We start from the raw sequence: 17,657 nt of genomic DNA on the forward strand, positions 1-17,657 counted from the left end.
ATCAGTTGAATGTTTAAGTGGGGGGGGATCGGTACTAGTGAATGCTGCAACATAAGCACTAAAATGCTCTCACACATTGTCTACTACTGAATATTTTTTATCACAGTCAAAACTGAAATCCTCTCACACATCGCAAATCCTCTCACATATTATACAGTAAAGCGCTCATATTTTCTAATTTTCTCTCATTCATTAGAGACAAGACAACCAGACGGATATATTTTTCATTGATATGTCTCAACTCTCTCAGATCCTCAGTACGGCACTAATATTAGTTGTTCTTTGCAGAGGATCAAGAATATATGACCATGTGTACGGTTATATTGACAATTAGTGTTTGAGTCATTTTTTTTTTTTAAATCACTGCACCATAGATGATATTCGCATTAGCATTAAGCTAACGGACTTAAAAGCTAAGCTGTGTGGTTGCTTCTTTTATTTTAAGTTTAGTGTGACGTAAAGGTCAACTGGAAATGACAATAAAGATCTGGAAGAATTGTTCAGTATCTGCAAAACTGCTGCTTGTTGTCAAGTGAGTTGAGTCACCTGCCACCATACAAAGCGACGTTGTGTTTGGTCCATTACTCACAAACAGGCCCTCCCAGTATCATGTCAGCCCCAGGAAATGAAACAATACCTTTGTTAAATAAATACATATTCAAGGTGACGCTCATTTCGTCCACAAACTTCAACGACTGTTCGTATCATCTTGAAAGGAAAGAAGAGCCGCGTGAAAAATCACAGCCGAGTCTTAAAAATAGCATGTAATTACATCTCGGCGGGGAATTAAAAATAAATGATTTCGCCTTTATTAATGTGCGCCCCGGTCGCCACACTTCCTGCCTGCCTGCCTGCACTCCGTCTAAATACCCAAGCGGCCCTTGAGACTTATCTCCCAGGCGCTCTCAACTCTTCTGTGTCAATCGCAACATTCCTCCAAATGCAGCGCTTGTCTGAAAGGCTGACAGAACAACACGGAAGCTCTGACGTATTAATAGACTTTTAACACGGCCTTTACATGCAGGGCGACTCTGCATTCATGTACGGTGACTGCACGCTTCTGGTCTGTCCTGTAAATGGTGTAGCAGTCATTGTAGTGCTTGTACTACACAACCACAACAGCCCATTTTACAACCAGTGACACGTTGGCGCACTTGTTTGAAGAGGTGAATTTGTAAATTGTGTACCGCAGATTTAATCTACTAAAACCAGGGGCCTTCAACCTGTGGCTCTGGAGCCATATGTGGCTCTTTAGTCCCTCTCCTGTGGCTACCTGGGATCACAAAAAAATAGTAGAAATTATTATTATTATATATTTAGTTTATTTATTATTATAATTTTTTTCCATATATTTTTTAAGATAAAATATTTTTTAATTAATTCATGATTTAGATATAAAATAATTAAATGTTCAATATAATTAAATATTCCCCAAAAATGTCAGGGTCCAAATTTTTAAGTTGTCAGAAAAAGAGAGACGAAAGGTAAATGAAGAGGTTTTAAAAACTACCATAAAATGTAACAAACGAAAAAAGTCAGAAAATTAAATTTAAAAAAAGGCAGAAACGAAAAGATTTGAAAAGTAGCAATAAAATGTCCAAAAAAACGAAAGAATAAATCCCCAAAATTGCCGCAAAAATGTCCATAGAATTGACAAAAATGTTAGAACTTGATAGCAAATGTAAGAGTCCAAATATTTAAGTTGTCAGAAAAAGAGAGACGAAAGGTAGATAAAAAGGCTTTAAAAACTACCTTAAAATGTCCAAAAAGTGACCATAAAATGTCCCAAAAGAAGCAGAATAGCAGAAAACGACTATAAAATGTCCATGAAATTGCATAAAAAGTCAGAAAATTTAATTAAAAAAGGCAGAAACAAAAACATTTGAAAAACAGCTATAAAAAGTCCAAAAACAAAAGAATAAATCCCCAAAATTGCCCTAAAATGTCCATAGAATTGACCAAAAATTTAGAACTTGATAGCAAATGTCAGAATCCAAATTTTTAAGTACTCAGAAAAAGAGAGACAAAAGGTAGATGAAAAGGTTTTAAAAAAAAATTTAAAATAAAAACTACCTTAAAATGTCTAAAAAAGTGACCATAAAATGTCCAAAAAGGAAACAGAAAAGCAGAAAATGACCATAAAATATCCATAAAATGGCAAAAAAATGTCAGAAAATTAAATTAAAAAAAGGCAGAAACAAAAACATTTGAAAAGTAGCTATAAAATGTCCAAAAACCAAATAATAAATCCCCAAAATTGCCATAAAATGTCCATAGAATTGACAAAAATGTTAGGAATTGATAGCAAATGTCAAAGTCCAAATCTTTTAAGTTGTCAGAAAAAAAGAGATGAAAGGTAGATAAAAATTGAATTAAAAAAGGCAAAGTAGCTATAAAATGTCCAAAAACAAAAAAACAAATCTCCAAAATGGCCATAAAATGACCATAGAATTTACAAAAAATGTCAGAACTTCATCGCAAAAAAGGCAGAAAAAATGTCAACAATAATGCTAGCACAGAAGCTAATGCTTGTTCAGCGAATTTCCAATCACAAAATAAAGCTTTTTTAATTGAAAATAATTACCATGTGTGTTAATACCAAGCCTGTGATATTCTTTACTCAAAATAACGTAAGGACTGTATTTTTGTAGAGAGCAGCATAAAAACTGCCGCATCTTTGTTTTCATGTCGGGGCAAGTCTAGTTTAAAAACAGGTCTAAATTGTGGCGCAGGTGGTGTAACAGAAGTTTGATGGATTTAATCCCTGGTCACACACAGACACATAATTGGTTGTGGAATTTACAGCCAAAAAATCCCTGACCACGTTTACATTTAATCTTAACGATATGCTTTTTTTCCCCGATTGTAACCGAAAATGAAAAGAACGAGAGAAACACGGATTCGTGCGTGGTCTCGGAGCACGCTGGCTCCGCCTCTTACTCCGTCCGGGACGGCGCCATGGGAAGACGAGCACGTGCATCTTTTCGGCTCACATGATTTATGTGCGCCGAGAAGCAGCCTGAACATGAATTATTTACTCGTTACTGTCACAGGAAGAAAAAAAAAGTGAGGGGGGGGGGGGTGGGGGGGTCATCAAATGAATGATGTCATGCGCAGAAAAGGCGCAGGAGCAGTTGGAGGGCGGCCATTACATGTAGACTAGAATTGACTGTACATATTTATTAGGTACCTTCTCTTCTAAAAGTATAAGAACATACCCAACCAAGATAGCGTTATTTGTATTAAAAAAATACTAAAAATTAATGAATTAAAAAAAAAAAACATGTCACCTTTCACACACATACTGACTGCCACATTGCGAACTCGTGCAGAGCAAATCATGCCCCAAATCAGGTTTTTACTCTGATGTCCTTTTTTTGGTCTCTTTACTTGTTTTATTGAGTATAAACATTCCATGCTCTTTATTTCTTGTAAAATACAGTGGGATCTTGTTTGTTTGAAAATGTCTGATTATACGGAAACTGAAGCAATATTTCCAATCGGAAACAAACTAAATCGTATTAATCCGTTCCAGATCAGCGTTTAATACTTTTTCATTTTGACTTTAGTTTTTTTAAATTCAGGTAGCTTAAATCAGTTTTTAGAGCAAGTTTGCTGTTTATTATTATATATATATACATATTTTTAAAGTTTTATTGTATTTATTTTTTTTAAACAAAGAACATTTTCCCTACAATTAGAGTTTGGATTTTGTGAAATATAATAACTTTGCTCCAGACACATGATAAAAATCATAGTTGCTGTTTACAGTAATAATGCAAATCAATATGTATCTGATTCCTCAATGGGATAATCAGTAGAATAATTAATTCTGAGACTATTAAAGAGATGCAGCCATAATATTTTTATTAAAAGTGCCACAATATTGTCGTCGTCATGTCACGATATTAAAAGCAGCACATCTGTTAACTTATTCACTGCCATTGACGGCTATAAACGTCAAAAATTCATTTTAAGTATTTCTATTAGTTTAACGTTGTTTCCACTTTTGTTAACAAAAGTATGAAAACCTAGATTTTTTTATTTATTGTACATTTAGAACAGATATAAAATTAGTGATTAATCGTGAGCTAACTAGTGGAGTCATGTAATTAATTACAATAAAAAAAATGTATTGCCTGATGCCCCGAATAATAATCTTATTATTTCTTTTTTTTTATTCATTCACTGCCATTGACGGCTATAAACGTCAAAAATTAATTTGAACTATTTCTATTAGTTTAACATTTTTTACTTTAACAAGGGTATTAAAACCCAGAAAATAAATTATGGTAAATTTAGAACAGATATAAAACTTGTGATTAATCGTGAGTTAACTAGTGGAGTCATATGATTAATTACGATTACAAATTTCAATCGCCTGACACCCCAAATTTTAAATAATCTTTTCTTTCTTTTTTTATTCATTGGCTGCCATTGACGGCTATAAACGTCAAAAATTCAATTGAACTATTTCTATTAGTTTAACTTTTTTCCCACTTTTGTTAACAAGAGTATGAAAACCTAGATTTTTTTTATTGTACATTTAGAACAGATATAAAATTTGTGATTAATCGTGAGTTAACTAGTTAAGTCATGCGATAAATTACAAAAACAATGTTTTTAATTGTCTGTTGCCCCTAATTTTTTATCTAAAAAAAAAAGAATTTATGGCAGTGAGTGAGTGTGCTTTTTTTTTTTTTAGTGCAGTTTAATTTTCACAAGGCATGTTTTGGCCCTGCTCTGTTTAAAATTCACGCTAATCGTCAGATGAAGGGGGAACGTAATATGCTTGTGAAGTGTTATTAGAGATTGTAGGTTATTTATATGCATTGCTGTTATGTACAAAAGCATGACATTGTGCTTTTTTTTTTTTAGTATAAGCTCTTTTTCTTTCTTTTTCCTTTGCAGCTGACACAAAGTGGAAGGACGTTCAGGCCTCCCGCTGGCATCACCCAGTCAGCCATTAATCATGACATCATCAGCGTAACACCACAGGCGACGGCAAACATGTCGACCACCGAAGTACAACAAACAAGCTTCGTGACTCGAGCGTTTTTTTTTTTAAGATTGTAAATTGACACACTGACCCATTATCACATCCTGCTATGTTCTCACACTCAGCCAGCAAAAACACTGAAAATGTGCCGGGTGGTGAGTATAGTGAGTCATTTTTTTTTCTCACACAACTTTGTTTTTGTGTACTGCCACTTGCCCGCCTACACTTAACCTAAGAAATGGTGTGTTGTCAAACTGTATGGGATGTTCTTACACTATGGCAAAAATGTAATAAATAAATAAATAAATCTCACTGAGGCATTTCTAACCTGATCCACACAAGTGAGCGCACACCACGGGACAGATTTGCACAACGTGGCACATGCGACATTGTGGCTTCTCGTCAATTATTCAGCGAGGTGGAGGAAGCGTGTGTGCGGCTGAGCTGACCTGTCTTAGCGCATAGCAATGCGGGTAAGATGAGATCCTCATTAAAAATGACCCAGGAGGATTCCTCGGTAGTCCCGCAGCCACGTGAAGGTGTGTGGCAACTTTGAAATAAGGCAAGTTGGCCAATTCAAAATGTGGGCTACAGGGCAGAGGTTTCATTTCAATTTTTTTTTTACATTTCTATTACAGTACATTTTCTAAGCACAGTTCAGTTGTATTTAGCATTTAGATGCAAGACAATAAATGTGGCTTTAATCTGTCAGTACTGTTTTTTAAACATTTAATTCTACTTTTTATTTAATGTTTAGGCATGTATAGTATATATACATTTAATATATATATATATATTTTTTTTTGTGGCATATATTGAACTCATTCACTCCCAGCCATTTTCACTGAAGCAACCCCCTTCGCTCCCAGCTGGTTTACTGGATTTTGACTGATTTTGCAAGGCCCACAGAATATTGGGTTCTATTGCTATAAAAACATGGAACCTAACAAAAGAAAGATTGTTTCCATTTTGCAGTAATTAACATTAGAATATAGCTAAGTTTCATCATTATTCGCAAATCTGTTTAGAAATGTGGGTAAATGAGCTTGTTTGCAACATGGCTCTGGTTGATCTCTTATACTTTGCTGCGGTTTACTGCAGTTCATGGGCTGCATCATAAAAAAAAAGATTATTAAAAATTAAAGGCAAGATACATTTTTTAAATTGTAATTAATCGCACGACTTCACTAGTTAACTGACGAATAATCACAAATTTTACATCTGTTCTAAATGTACAATAAAATAATTATAGGTTTTTATGCTCTTGTTAACAAAAGTGGGGGAAAAAATGTTAAACTAATAGAAATAGTTAAAATATATTTTTTTTACGTTTATAGCCGTCAATGGCAGTGAATAAATGAAAAGAAAAGATTATAAAAAATTTGGGGTGTCAGGCGATTAAAGTTTTTAATCGTAATTAATTGCATGACTTCACTAGTTAACTCGCGATTAATCACTAAGTTCATATCTGTTCTAAATGTACAATAAAAGAATTATAGGTTTTTATACTCTTGTTAACAAAAGTGGGGAAAAAAATGTTAAACTAATAGAAATAGTTAAAATATATTTTTTACGTTTATAGCCGTCAATGGCAGTGAATAAATGAAAAGAAAAGAAAAGATTATAAAAAATTTGGGGGCGTCAGGCGATTAAAGTTTTTAATCGTAATTAATCGCATGACTTCACGAGTTAACTCGCGATTAATCACTAAGTTCATATCTGTTCTAAATGTACAATAAAAGAATTATAGGTTTTTATACTCTTGTTAACAAAAGTGGGGAAAAAAATGTTAAACTAATAGAAATAGTTAAAATATATTTTTTACGTTTATAGCCGTCAATGGCAGTGAATAAGTGAAAAGAAAAGAAAAGATTATAAAAAATTTGAGGGCGTCAGGCGATTAAAGTTTTTAATTGTAATTAATCGCATGACTTCACTAGTTAACTCGCGATTAATCACTAAGTTCATATCTGTTCTAAATGTACAATAAAATAATTATAGGTTTTTATACTCTTGTTAACAAAAGTGGGGAAAAAATTGTTAAACTAATAGAAACAATAGCCGTCAATGGCAGTGAATGAGTTAAGATGTCCTGCCGCATTTATTCTTTCGTTTCTGGGATGAGGATGGCCGAAAGATGGTGTGCATGAGCGAGACGTTTTGTCTGCAGTGGTCAGCTGGGGACAGACTGGCGCTCGGTCTCGTCTCTCTCTCTCTCTCTCACCGTGACTCAGCTCGATCCGGATCGCTGTTGTTACATAATGGGTGAGCTTGGAAAGGTATATCCCGGCCTCTTGAGGCCCGAAATGTGCACATGGGCGTTCTCCCCCATTCTTTTGCAGCAAATTCTATCTTGTCAAGTATTTATGATGTGTATTCACATCTTCATGGAGTCAGTCAAGGGTTGCAATGTTGACATCTGCAAGCAAGGACATACTATAGATAACAAGTCTTACGTCTAAACTGGACTATCATTTAAACACAGAATATTTGCTGCCGCACCTTATAGTTTTCAGAGCTCTTGCTGATTTATTTTTCTTCATCTTTATCTTGTTTCAAGTGTGTTTGGCTATTTCTATGGATTTGCGTTCCGCGACTAACAAAGGTGCCAGTTATGGCTTATTGGAAAAGCATGATGATGACCACAGAACCAGAAATGTAACTGAGTTTTACTATTAGCAGTGACAAATTGCATATAGAGTTGTGAGGCGATAATTTTTTTTTTATCGTAATTAATCACATGACTTCACTAGTTAACTCACGATTAATCACACATTTTATATCTGTTCTAAATGTACATTTTTTTTTCTTCAAATTTTCATACTCTTAACATAAAACTGGAAAACAATGTTAAACTAAAAGAAATATAGCTGCATCTTTTAGTTATTGTTACAGTAATTTCATAATTTATAAAATTGAGTTAAAATTAAAAAAGATGTACTGCACTGTAAAAGTTAGTTTTTGATTTGTGGTTAGGTCATTTTTCTGCCACTAGATGGCATAATTGCATTTGTAAGATGTTGGTGACAGCCAGCTCAGTGCATTTAACTCATTCACTGCCGTTGACGGCTATAGACGTCAAAAATTCATTTGAACTATTTCTATTAGTTAAACATTTTTTTTCCACTTTTGTTAAGAGTATGAAAACCGAGAAAAAAATATTGTACATTTAGAACAGATGTAAAATTTGTGATTAATTGTGAGTTAACTATTAAAGTCATGCAATTAATTACAGTTAAAAAATCTTATCGCCTGACGCGATTTAAAAAAAGAAAGAAAAGATTATTAAAAGTTAGGAGCATTAGGCGTTTACAATTTTTTATCGTAATTAATTGCATGACTTCACTAGTTAACTCACGATTAATCACACATTTTATATCTGTTCTAAATGTACAATATTTTTTTTTAGGTTTTCATACTCTTAACAAAAGTGGAAAAAAATGTTAAAGTAATAGAAATAGTTAAAAGGAATTTTTGACGTCTTTAGCCGTCAATGGCAGTGAATGAGTTAAATCCACTGAGCTGGCTGTCACCAACATCTTACAAATGCAATTATGCCATCTAGTGGCAGAAATATGACCTAACCACAAATCAAAAACACACTCGTTTTTTACAGTACAGTACATCTTTTAATTTTAACTCAATTTTATAAATTATGAAATTACTGTAACAATAACTAAAAGATGCATCCATATTTCTTTTAGTTAAATAAATGCATTACTATTACATTTATTACTGCTAAATTTTGACGTGGACTTGTCTGCTGTGTTGCGGCTGGAATTCCCCCACTACAGGCTTTCCACTTCACCGCTCGTTTAAAAAAAATTGTGGCGTTAAAGGAAATACTTTAAATACTCAAAATTAACGCACTAATTTTGACACCGCTACCATTTACAAATGTGTTTTGTGAATGTCTTCCTGAATACATCAAGGCAAAGCAAACAAGGTGAAGCAGCATTTATCTGTTATGCTGAATGCAACATTAATATGCGCTCAAATTTTCTAATTCAGACTAATATAGTTAATAGTGTGTTACATATTAAGCTTGCTGATCGCATAAAAATTCATCTTAATTCCTGCCCTAAAAAAAAAAAAACATCAAAATGCTTCAAATATCATGATTGTTTTTGACCGTTCCAGTCCTTCTTCTCACGCAATGGACTATTCCGTCTTCTTACTGAGCATGCACAAAGACTGATTGTGAGCAGAATGAAGTGGCAGCTTTCTCAAATTTTGCTCCAAATGAAAGTCAAACCTGGAAGATCTAATAAAATATCTAAGAATTATGAAATTTAATGAATAAAGAAAGACCATTTTTTTTAATGTCAAGTTGCTAATTTATTGTCAAATATGCCATTGAATTTGTCAGTCGGGCTCCGAGGTCTGCAGACTTGGGTCAGTTAGGGGAGGCCGGATTTCAAAGCAAACATGGTGGGGCAGCATTAAGATGTTATGCTGCAGGAATTTTAACAAGCTAATATGTTGTTCTGTTTGTTAATGCTTTTAGATGTTTTGCTTTGTGAAGCACATCGAGTTACTTTGTGTATGAAACGTGCCGTATAAATAAAGTGCCTCACAAGCCCCGAACCCCACCGCACGCCAGGTCGGCGGGCGAGCGCGTGTTTGTATTTGACTCACTTTCCTCAATGTGTGACGCAGTCGGACGATCAGGGGTTGAAGACGACAATGGGGGACTATCTCCGGACAGCAGACCTCGCACCGACCGCAGCAGACTGGCCTTTAAAGATATCACATATAAAACACACACACACACACAGACGTGAGGCTATTTGTGCTTTCACGCACACACACACACACAAAAGCGCAGAGGTAGATGTAGTGCAAGTGTTATTTAGGTCAAACTCATGTCACATTTTATAAATCCGCCTTTACTGGTCAAACGTAGCACGCCGGCCGGCCCGCCGCCCACCTCCCCTGCAGGAGCGCGCGCTCGGCGTTAACCGACTCTCTTTCTGTTTCACCTCACCCGAAGCCCCGCAGCCAGGCATGTGCAATGGCGAAAACGTGACCATTTCGGGGAGAGCTGGCGAGAGGAAGAAGAGGGGGGAATAAAAGGAGGGGAGTGAGCTCATCTCTTCTTCTGCTCTTCCCTTCAGGGCTTTGTCTTCTCTTCATTCCCGCCTTGAAGAGCAAAATGTGCACAAGTCTACGAGGCCTCAAAGACGTGTTTATCTGGTCCGAGCGAACGTGTGAATTTGCCCGAGCGAGCGTCTCAGACATGACACGAAGGGAAATTGGAGCTCATGTGCGTAAGTGCAAGAAGCATATATAATCCTGATCACGCTGAAAACGGGCGAGGAGTCGGATTCCCGCACCCGCCTTCCTCCGCCATCCTCCCGACTCACACTTCATCTCTGCCGCCCGCCCACTGCACACATGAATTATACATCCAAGATCTTCCCTCCTTTTCTTTTCCCCTCAACATCACGTCAGCCCTCGCGAACAGGCGTGCAGTCACCTGACACAATATTAAGCACTATACAAACACAGAATACATTTCTGACCTGACCTCAAGTTGTGTGTTTGAATGTGTATCTTTGGACTGAAAGTGGCAAAATACAGTTTTGCATTAACTGATGAAAGTGCTTCTTAATTATTTTTTGTTACGCTCCAAACGGGAAGAAAATATTTCTCACCCCCCCAACTCCCAATTAGTGTAATTTGTTGATAATTTTTTTGTAAGTATGCTAGCTAGCACGCTAACTAGGTGAGCTAATTCTCCTTGCACAGTCTCTGATAATGAGAGCACCACTGCCACCTACTGAAGAATAGAGGCTGACATTTTTTCGGGAGTCCCGCGGGATGGGAGTGAACTTTACTTTTAATCACGGGATTGGGATGGGACAGGATACCTTAACGGGAGCGGGATTAATTCAATATCCGTTCGGGAAAAAACCTTGGCCAGATACACACGTTTATTTTTTCTTCCATACGCTGTTTTTTATTTTATTTTTTAACAATGCAGTTGACCTCCATACTGGGAGCGGCACGGACGTGCAGTCACCTGACACAATATTAAGCACAATGCAAATACAGAATACGCATGTATTTCTGACCTGACCTCAAGTTGTGTGTTTGAATGTGTAACTTTTGACTGAAAATGACAAAATATAGTGGCAAAATACAGTTTTGCATTAAATGATGAAAGTGCTTCTTAATTATTTTTTTGTTACGCTCCAAACGGAAAGAAAATATTTCTCACCCCCCAACTCCCAATTAGTATAATTTTTTTGATAACATGTTTGTAAGTATGCTAGCTAGTATGCTAACTAGGTGAGCTAATACTCCTTGCACGCTCTGATAATGAGAGCACCACTGCCACCTACTGTAGAATAGAGGCTGACATTTTTTCGGGAGTCCCGCGGGATGGGAGTGAATTTACGGGATTGGGATGGGACAGGATACCTTAACGGGAGCGGGATTAATTCAATATCCGTTCGGGAAAAAAACATGGACATATAAACACATATTTATTTTTTCTTACAGACGCTGTTTTTTATTAAAAAAAAATTAACAATGCAGTTGACCTCCATACTGGGAGCGGTACAGGAGTGGGAGTAATTCTGAATGGGAGCAGGAGTTGTTTTCACCCGGAGTGCGCACAGAACAGGATTTTTTATTTTATTTTTTTAACTATTGTCCAGTACTGGGACGAGGCAGGATTTTTGCTGTGGGAGTGGGATGGAACGGGAATAAAAATCCATTCCCGTGTCACCCTATACTGTAGTGTATGTGCAATTAAATTTTATTCCAGTACGGCAAAAAAAAAAAAACATGTTCCAACCGTACCACCAGGGGAACTGGGGCACCTAATTGTGAAGGACTGTGAAATGCCATTTTCATATATATATATATTTTTTCTAATTTTGAAAATGACTGGCGGTTTAAGGTCACACTGCAACACGCATTAGTTCGAAATTTGAACTAACCCAAGCAAGTAGACCACACAATTCATGGCCATTAATCACACCAGCGAGTGTCACACAGGCGTTATTGTGACCATTTTTTGGCTTTTTGTTGGTTCTGACCAAAAATTTTCAAAATAAAATACTGCCCACGGGTTAAAATGGTGACTAAGAGGCAATAACTTTGTAGGTTATCGCTTGATAATATTCTGTCAAGCTGACAGACAAACTCACAAGAAGAAATTAACTCAATGAGTTTTGATATTTACATGTCTATGGTCTTTCAGAGCATTTCTATAATCAATCTTTGCAAAAGTATGTTCTTGTCCTGTACATTGTTTTATTAATCCTAGTAAATTACTTCAAAAAGAAAATGCTGTATTCTGCCATTAAATTATGTTTTGTAACTATGTGAAGCACAGTGTGTGTTGTGTTGTGTTGTGTATGAAATGCGCTACATAAATTAAGCTTTTTTTTATGATATAGTTCCAAGAATAGTCTCTGTAGTGTCGGATCTATCGCTTTATTGTCTTCTCAATTAAATGTGTAAAAGACATTAGGTTTAGTTAATATTTGACTAGCTGTTGGTGAGCTAAACTGTCAAGCTAATGTTGAAGAAAATATTTTCTTCTCGTGTTCGTTTTCTTTCGGGTAGTGAGAATGTTGGTTATCCGAATGCAGGCTGGAGATCGATGAACAGTTGCTTCGAAGCTTTTATTTCTACTGAATATTCCGGGCACAAGTGAGTTCCAGACAATGGCTGCAGCCTCTCACAAGTGCGAAGATTTCAGAGGACTTACAACATTCTTATACTATCTCGAAGGGCGGTACCACAAAGTCCCCAGCAAAACAGCCCACCCGGAGTTCACATCCATGAGATGAGATACTTTAACTCTTTGACTGCCAGACGTTTTCAGAATAGGGATGCCGTGGGTGCCAGCCGATTTAAGCATTTTTGACTGATCTTTCAAGGTCCACAGAAAATTATGTGTTTGGACTATGGAAACACACATACTACCAAATGAAAGATTGGACTCTCATCTTTCATCAGAAAAAAAAAGTTTGTTTCTACCTTATTCCGTTTTTCGGTAATCAACAATAGAAAATGGTTAGTTTCACCTCTGTTTTGAAAAAACGTCTTTTAACGTCTTTGCCACTCAATAGGATTTTACTAAACGTTATATAACGTTTTTGGCAGTCAAAGAGTTAACTAACACATTGACTTCAACCACAGACAAATGGTCTATTGTTGTGGAAATAGAGGAGGCCCTCCAGACATGGCCGGCAGAAATCGCGACAACACTCACAAAGACACATCCACAGATAAAAGTTCTACTGAGGAAATAAGGAAATGAAAACAGTTATGACTAAATCTGGGCAGAAGACCCTCTTCATTAACAAAGCTAACGTCACAATTCACACAGCTAGCTTGCCCGCATCATAAGTTAAATCATAGGTGTCTCTTACCTAAGTTGCAAACCTAGCATGTTGCTATTGCTAACGCCAACTCCCATTGCCAGTATTTTTTTTCCCTCAGAGAGCAAATTGTGTGGGCTTGTCGGCAGCGTGCTGTGGAGGCACACAACAACAACAACATCTCTTCCCACCCTTCATACCACACGTTTCCATGGAGACAAAAAAAAAAAAAGAAGAAGAAAGTTTGGTGCTGGTTTACGGTAATGTATGTAGGTCAGAGCAGGAGACAACAGGCAGCAGAAGAGCGGAGGTCTTGCCTTCGTTAGCTCGGAAAGTTTTATTAACAAGCCGAGTTGATGCGAGAGAGCGGGAATGTGTCAAAAAAAAAGTGTGCCTTTGCAGCCTAATTGGTGTGTTGGCTTCAGGTGGGTAGTCAAAGTGGGAAAGGGGTTTGTATTTTAGGGGACTAAACGTAGCTCAGAATTGGGTCGAGGCGGCGCTTTTTCAACGTAAACAAACCTGAAAGCCTCGCCTGGGTCAGCTCCCTCAAAATGCGATGGGGAACGCTTGTCTCCGGGCAACTTGTCAATCCCGACCTAAAAAATAGAAAATACCCCCGCCACCTTGTCACACGCAAGCCGCACGCTCTCCGCTTATGGCGATCGGACACGCCGAGCTAAAATTAGAACCCTTTCTTCCCTTTTGGTCGAAAATAACTGGCTTTTATCTGCGCTTCTTTGGTTATCTATCCCCTCCACTTCCCTCCCACAAGCTGCCTCCTCACCTATCCTGTCTTCTCTTTCCAGCGGGGACCAGGAGGAGAGTTTTTGCTTTAATTGCTGAACTACTTTTCACACACTTCAAAACACCCACACCCTCCCACTGTCAGGCTGCACACAATCTTCCCCACGCCGCCTGTCACGCCCGTGCTCCCAGCCATGTTCTACGCGCGAGATTCTTGACTCCACGGTCAAAGCAGTGTACGATTTTGGGTCAATTGTGCTGAAATTGTTCAAATTAACTCATTCACTGCCATTGACGACTATAGACGTCAAAAATTCATGTTAACTATTTCTATTAGTTTAAAAATGTTTCCACTTTTGTTAAGAGTATGAAAACCTAGAAAAAAATATTGTACATTTAGAACAGATGTAAAATTTGTGATTAATTGTGAGTTAACTATTAAAGTTATGCAATTAATTACAGTTAAAAAATGTAATCGCCTGACGTGATTTAAAAAAGAAAGAAAAGATTATTAAAAATTAGGATTCAAAATTAATTCATTTTTTATGAAAACCTATAATTTTTCATATTGTACATTTATAATAGATATAAAATTTGTGATTAATCGTGAGTCAACTATTGAAGTCATGCGATCAATTACAATAAGAATTTTGTATTGTGTGACGCCCCTTATTTTTAATAATAAAAAAATTCTAATTGTCATGAGATCAATTACAATTTAAAAAAAATATTGTCTGACACCCCTTATTTTTAATAAGAAAAAAATAAAAATTAGGGGCGTCAGGCGATTAAAATCTTTAATTGTAATTAATCACATGACTTAACGAGTTAATTAACGATTAATCACAAATTTTATATCTGTTCTAAATTTACAATATTTTTTTCCCCCTAGGTTTTCATACTCTTGTTAGCAAAAGTGGAAACAATGTTAAACTAATAGAAATAGTCCAAATGAATTTTTGACGTCTATAGTCGTCAATGGCAGTGAATGATTTTATGATTAATAAAAATTTGTGGCGTCAGGCAATTACATTTTTTTAAGTGTAATTAATTACATGACTCCACTAGTTAACTGACGATTAATCACAAATGTTATATCTGTTCTAAAAATCTAGGTTTTCATACTTTTGTCTCGGATGATGAAAGTGGATGTGTTTGCTGTGTCGCTATGGGAAGGTTATCAAGTCAGCGGATGTGTAATTAATAATCTCATCGCACAGTGAGAGCAGTTGAAGGATCCCCAAAACTCAGAGGAATAGAAGCCTCGCAAAAAAAGTGGAGCAGAACGTGAGCGGCTGTTTGGCACGTTTGGCACAGTTTCACCTCAGCATATTCTGCTCCCCTTTTGTACTCGTGAGCGTGTGGCGCTACATGACCTTTTATTGCAGAAACACTCATTATGCATACCAAGGACTCAATTGCACTAATATGTAATTATCTATTAAGTTGTAAGCATCACAACATGTGGGTGTGATTTGTTTAGTGTAGCTATTAGCTTGTCTACTCCAATATGACAACAATGATTATTTATTCAACACAAGACAAAGCTAACCGAACAGTCGTGAACAGTTAAGACTTTTGCTGGCCTAAACAATACACTGAAAAAATGGCGACTGATATTTACTTGAAAAAAAATCTAGTAAAGTTTTTTTCACATCAGAAATTGTAGTTAAACTCCTTGTTAGATTTACTTAGAATTTCCGAGTGCATCGACCTTTACTAGGCTTTTTCAAGTAAATATCACTTTTTTTTCAGTGTACAGGAGCACTGATCTACACTTTAATATTTGTCCCATGATATGGTATTAATTTATTCAGGATGGTCATTGTGTAGCGTTTCTTTTGGCGACACTAGGTGGTTTTCCATCCACCCATTTTTATTCAAATTTTCAAGAAATGCGGAAATAGAACAGAATGGAAAAGCTAGAAATTCAAAAAAGGTCCCAAAGTTCACCCAAAAAGTTCTTACACTCGGAGTGGGTGGATTTTGAAGCGTATCGGAAAAATGGAAATGCGAATTTGGGCTATGGAAACAGGTTTTGCGAATAAACGCTGACAAGACCGGATACACATCGCACGTTTTGACGGGATATTACGTCACACACGAAACAGAAACCTTTTTGAATTAATTAAAGAAGCGAATATGAATGCAATTTAGATGGAAAACGGCAAAGAAATGCAACGGTTTATCAAGAACTACAAAAGCAAACTCATACGACGTCATCGCACGGTGCAGTCACTTCCTGTTTTTCTTCTTCTTGTAAATTACTGCTGGATCCCATATCTATGGTGATTGTGTATAGCGCCACCTACAGCAGCGGAGTCCAATCTCAATATTGGCAAAAATAATAACAGATGGAAACGGGCATAATTGTGCATTTTCAGTAAATTTGCTTTAAAAAAATCAAAACAATTGGAAGGAAACCCCACCACTGTTTACAATCTGTGTACGTGGATATTAAATTTTTTGTTGTTGTCCAATCCGATTTCATGCGTGTCAATCTAGCCTTCAGAATCAGTCGCACTGGCTGACGTAATATAATTATTTTAGCAATAGGACAATTTCTTTAAACAAACAGATTTGAAATCCTCCTCAGATGTCCAGCTAGCTAGGCAGCATTTTTCTGTCTTCTGATTGGTTGGTTAGAGCAAGCCAAGTTCATAACAAGCCTCGAGGTAAATCTGCTCCACATGACGTATGTGGCACAGTTGCTGTTTTGGTTTGTGTTGGTTGAGTTAGCAGGACCCACATTGAGTCAAGCAGGGTGGAAAAAGGCAGGTGTGTGCTCAAAAATGGTTTCTGAAAAAAAGCCACCTTGGAGGTGTATACGAACAAGACATACAAAAGGCGCACAAGAAAACAAGACATATCATGGAAAACTAAATGTACAACGAAAAAACAAATCATGATCGTTGCCACTAAATTTGGTCTCCTATCTTTTTTTTTTTTTTCGAGAGAGCTCAGTATTGTTCATTCGGTAATTTTACCGATTTGACATATCATCATCATTGCTCTCTTTTTTTTTTTTTGTATGTAAAGTTGTAATTTGGTCTCCTATCTAACTGAGCCACAAAGTGTTGGCAGCAACTGGATGAGGAAGAGGCGGCGAAAATGGGCCAGTGTGTCTGCCTGCTCAGAGGTTCTCCCACAGGGCTGGAAAGAGGGCAACAGGACTGCCCGACGGAGGTTCCGGCAGAGCACTCTGGCGCCATCCTAACTGTTCAGTGGGCCAGTAGCACAGAAGAGACTTGAAAGTGTGACAGAAGCAAAAAAAAAAAAACGCCAACTGATAACCTTTGATTTAACATTTAGGAACAGATGTCCTTTCAATTCCGAAGAGACGATTTGGAGCCTTTAGAGATACTGTAAATTTTGACGTAACTTATTACCTGGCCTTTAGCCTCGACGCAGCTTATTAGTGGATTTTCCTGATCCCAAGTGCATCTAGTCTGTTCTTAACTGTCCTTAGTTTACCGGGGTGCAAAAAGAACTGAGCTGGAGGTATCTAGGTGTCTCCAAATGGCTTGCAGTTGTACGAATCCAGGTGCCCAACAATTTGTGAATAAAGGGCG

The 17,657-nt window shown here is 36.9% G+C and overlaps 1 long non-coding RNA gene across 1 annotated transcript in view; it reads right to left on the reverse strand.

Moving 5' to 3' along the window:
* LOC144044528 (uncharacterized) overlaps positions 1-17,657 on the reverse strand; it is a 108,561-nt gene that overhangs the window by 19,207 nt on the left and 71,697 nt on the right. The window contains exon 2 of the long non-coding RNA XR_013291289.1: positions 9,638-9,737. This is a non-coding gene — a long non-coding RNA (uncharacterized LOC144044528). The remainder of the gene's footprint in view (positions 1-9,637; positions 9,738-17,657) is intronic.

This window comes from Vanacampus margaritifer, chromosome 2 (assembly GCF_051991255.1).
Source record: "Vanacampus margaritifer isolate UIUO_Vmar chromosome 2, RoL_Vmar_1.0, whole genome shotgun sequence".
NCBI lineage: Eukaryota > Metazoa > Chordata > Actinopteri > Syngnathiformes > Syngnathidae > Vanacampus > Vanacampus margaritifer.